Source organism: Limulus polyphemus, unplaced genomic scaffold (genome assembly GCF_000517525.1).
Source record: "Limulus polyphemus unplaced genomic scaffold, Limulus_polyphemus-2.1.2 Scaffold45, whole genome shotgun sequence".
Taxonomy (NCBI): Eukaryota; Metazoa; Arthropoda; class Merostomata; order Xiphosura; family Limulidae; genus Limulus; species Limulus polyphemus.
In genome coordinates, this window is record NW_013665655.1 from 476820 (window position 1) to 481844 (window position 5025).

Genomic DNA, 5025 nt, shown 5'->3' on the forward strand with positions numbered 1-5025 from the left:
TAATAAAGAAAATTAGAATCACGACTTTACTATAATAAATAAAATTAGAATCACGACTTTACTATAATAAATAAAATTAGAATCACGACTTTACTATAATAAATAGAATTAGAATCACGACTTTATTATAATAAATAAAATTAGTACCACGACTTTACTATAATACACAGAATTAGAATCACGACTTTACTATAATAAATAGAATTAGAATCACGACTTTATTATAATAAATAAAATTAGTACCACGACTTTACTATGATAAATAAAATTAGAATCACGACTTTACTATAATACATAGAATTAGAATCACGACTAGTTGAAACTGTATATAAATAACAAAATAAACTACGCTTACTGATTTAAATGTTTTATCTATAATCAGGAAGATTGGAAACGTTTAACAAATAGGGAAATATTGTGTCCTTAGGATTTTATATTGTATAGAAAATTACACTGGTACTAAACACGGTACTAGTAAAATAAAGGAGGCGATCTCTTTTCCAAATTAGCAAAATGACAAAAAGAGGAAAAATAGTGGCATTTTATGAAACAAAAGGCTGTGGCGATTATAAATCAATCCTCGACATTGTTGTAGCTTCTATGATCACCTAGTGGCGATCATATATCAATCGTCGAAATGTTGTAGCTTTTTTGATCACCTAGTGGCGATCATATATCAATCGTCGACATTGTTGTAGCCTCTATGATCACCTAGTGGCGATCATATATCAATCGCCTACATTGTTGCAGCCTCTATGATCACCTAGTGGCGATCATATATCAGTCGCCTACACTGTTGTAGCCTCTATGTTCACCTAAGTTTAAATATTAGTTAGTTAGTAACTTATGCTTCTTTTTAATTACTACATATTAAGTACTAACCAGTTTTTATCCTACTTTTTGGCTAATAATCTGCTTCCGTTTCAAGGAAGTCCTGAGAGGGATTACTTCTGTGGAGGTAGTGGCCGGGATTCGATCCTGTTTTTTTTTGATAAGGAGGTCTGAACCGCCACAAAAATATCCATTTTCAGGATAATCCTGAAAACTACAGCAGATTAGTAGCAAAACCGCTGGATAAGAAGTAGTTAGTAATTTGTGTATAGTAATTAACAATTATTAGTAATTTGTGTATAATAATTAAAAAGTGTTAGTAATTTGTGTATAGTAATTAAATATTGTTAGTAATTTGTATATAGAAATTAAAAATTGTTAGTAATTTGTGTATAATAATTAAAAAGTGTTAGTAATTTGTGTATAGTAATTAAATATTGTTAGTAATTTGTGTATAGTAATTAAAAATTTTTAGTAATTTGTGTATAATAATTAAAAATTGTTAGTAATTTGTGTATAGTAATTAAATATTGTTAGTAATTTGTGTATAGAAATTAAAAATTGTTAGTAATTTGTGAATAATAATTAAAAAGTGTTAGTAATTTGTGTATAGTAATTAAATATTATTAGTAATTTGTGTATAGAAATCAAAAATTGTTAGTAATTTGTGTATAGAAATTAAAAATTGTTAGTAATTTGTGTATAGTAATTAAAAATTGTTGGTAATTAGTTAACAATTAAACTCAGGTAGACTATTAATTATGACAGCGACGGTTTTATATTTTATAAGCATAAGAAAAGGGGACACTTCATAAGATCAGTACAGCTGTCTTATACAAACACAGTGTTGGACACTGCAGTTTTCTCATCAGTCCGAGATATAAATATATGAACAAAATACCAGTTAAAATTTCAAAGGTTATTTCTTTCTTCGTTCTCTGCTATTAAGTATTTAGACTTGTTTGGAATTATTTGAAAAAAAAAGATTTTTTTTTTTCTGATGAAATAATGGAAGAACGATGTATTTAACCTATTCTTTAGAATAACATAAACATTAAATGTTGTTTCTTATTCACCACATAGCTAAGATTATTTCTAATACGAACGTTTTCTTTTGTAATTTGTTTCTGTATTGAGAAATGAGGCGCTCATTTTCGTATAGAGTATTAAACATAAAAGAACATTTTATTAGTATGATATGTTTAAAAATAACACAATTTGATTTCTTTATTTACCTCATCCCGGTCGGAAAAACTTCATCATTCGTATGCCTTCAAAAAATGAGTTGAAAACGTGCCACATGTGCAAAGGTTCTCGATGGGAATAATTGTCAGTTTCAGGATAAATACCAGCCGAAATCCTTTATTTTCTCTATTGACAAACATACCACTGTATCCTGCTTTCCGTTTGAAAACTGTAAGATCTCATAGAACACACATGGTGCAATGTTATATAGCTGGAATCAATAGAACTTTTTAGAAACTTAGGAATCCCTTCAAGGAGGATGAACACGTCAATCTATCATGAAAATTGGTTTTGGATTATACTGAAACTATTTTTCCGTTAAGCTAAATTAATCAATGTAATATATATATATGACTGATATGCATAATCGATAACTAAAGAAACACTACCACGAATACCCAATAAACTACAAAATATATTCACTGTAAGACAGTTGTTGTTTTATTATTGCTATTAAGATCCCAGCTGACTCTGGGATTCAGGCGGAATGACATGAAAATTATGTTGACGAGATCATGTTAGACAGAAAAGTAGTATACATTAAATTAATAAATCAGAAAGAGAATGATCTAATGTATAAAAGTTTTCCAATTCTACTTGTTGTATAAACTGAACATTTTTCCATTATAATTTCCAAGTGTGAAAAAACAGCTATTTTAACGTATTTATGTATAAGTTATTATCACATTTTATAAATATATATATCATGAACATAGATTTATAAAAGTTTGTTCTTGTAACCATAAAATTAATAAAACAATGTTATGGAAAATATTTAGCTAACAAAGATGTTTACGTGTAATAATTAATGCTTTCTTAGCTGAAAATTATTTTAAGTATATATTTTCAATTGTTAAGAAACCATGCTCTCAAAATAGGCACAAATTTCTTTTAATTAACGATTTCGTTTCATTTTGCTACTGATGTTTTTGTACCTTGATCCTTTAAAGAACACACGTCGTTTACAGGCAAAAACAAGAACTGAAAGCATTGTATAATTTAACGTCTTTTAAAAACTTCTTGACGTGATTATTCAATATTTAACAGACAATTGTGTTTATGGGTAATAAAAACTGATATGTATATTGAAACTTTAATTACTAGAACCACCTGTGTTTATTTATAAACGTTATCGAGATAAATCTGAATCTAATAATGATTTTAAATTAATATATGAAATTAACTTAATTATTATTTATTAGTTTTTTATAACGCATCGAACTGAAAAAACAAGAAGAAAGGAAAACATATTGGAACAACGATTATATGTGTTAGGATGACAAATCCTGAAAGACGCAGCTAAACTCTATTATCAGAAAACATCCAACAACCTAACCCGTGAAGAAGTCTCATTGACATGCAAAGCACTCTTCAGAAAAATTCCACAGGGTTAATCATATCAACAAAGGCTGGTTGATTCTGAAATTCTGTAGTATTTATGTCACATTCGCTGATTTCTTAGAGGGAACAAGTGTTAATAGAGTTCAAAGTGATTACTCTTATTAGATTTTACAAACTGCTTTTAAGTATTTACTATACGTTTTACAAAGAAAGTGTAAATGTATAAAAGTGAATTGAACTTTCAAGCGTGTCGAATGTTTAGTCTGTTTCTTTAGTTTGATTCTACTTTCTCGGATAACACATATCTTCTACTGCTCAAGACCTGTTCTACAAACCGGATTTATTTTCTTTAGATCTTAAGAAAAGAAAATCCATTTAAAACATCTCGCATTAACATTCATTCTTCTACCCTTATTTCTCACCATTTCCAGCTTTATTTCTTTTAACAACAATTCACATATCTCAGTTTCTTGTGATATACTGTTTATTCTATTAGTACTCACTGCCTATTTTTACCATATAAATGTTAAGAGCTAAGTTTTCAAATGTTTCAAAATGATCCATTACACACATATTTAATCATATTGTGCGTCCTTATATCATTATTACATCCAAACATCACATTATGACCTGAGACACATAACGACAACGGGAAAAGGTAGAAATGTATTGAAAACCTGAAAATGCTCTTTTTCGAATTTATGTTTTTTTCCCCTACAGATTTCCATACTAATTATTGATTTTTTTAAAGACACTTTATTTTTCTTTGATTATAACAGCTTCTGGTAAGATTTATTCATAGCTTAAAATTAAAAATTACATAAATTTAGAAACTTGCAGAGGACGTGACTTTATTATCACATATTCTTTAAAGAATGGTGATACATTTCTAAAGGGACGTTCGTAGTAACCTATCTATTACTTGTCTGTTTGTTTTATCCACCTTACTATATTAACTTTACGATAAAATAAAGCTGTAGAGGTTTCTATTATTTCTTTATACCGTTCAGCTCGGATGTGGATAAAGTGCCGTTAAGATTGAAAATTCCAAATTCTATTTTTACTTTTATAATATTGTGGGAAAAAAAATTGGTTTCCAACATTAATAATATAAATATTTATGGAACAGATTATAAATATAAAGAAACTATCAAAGGCAGGATCAAATTAAATCGAATTAATTATATAGTACGTGGTACAGCGTCTTAGAGCAATTCGTTGTTTCATTTAAAATATTTTGTTTTTAAACGTATTTCACTGTTTGAAGCGTTAGCCATCCGTTTTAATATCCATTATTCTGTCTAAGTTAAGCATTTTGTTTTATTCACCACTTTAAAACAAAGGTTTCTTGGGACTGTTGACCACATATCGATCGAGTCACCATTAACACACTTGTTTTTGTTTATTCATTTTACTTAAGACTGCTACCACAGTATATGTGAAAGAAAGTTAATGGTGAAGTTCGGCTTGTGTTTCACGTTGGAAAACACGTATTTGTATATCAAGGAGTACTGAAACAAAAATATTACAAACAATTCTTTGCAGAACTATCAACAAACATACTAGTAGCAGCTCAAGCTAATCAATTTGAAATATAGAATTCTAAAG

General features: G+C 28.3%; 1 long non-coding RNA gene across 2 annotated transcripts in view; it reads right to left on the reverse strand.

The window, feature by feature from the left end:
• Positions 1 to 5025, reverse strand: part of LOC111086565 — a 10008-nt gene that overhangs the window by 2662 nt on the left and 2321 nt on the right. The window contains exon 2 of one of the 2 annotated variants that reach the window (XR_002611303.1): positions 2067 to 2287. This is a non-coding gene — a long non-coding RNA (uncharacterized LOC111086565). Of the gene's footprint in view, positions 1 to 2066; positions 2350 to 5025 lie in introns of both variants that reach the window. The other variant, XR_002611301.1, reaches the window with a different exon arrangement.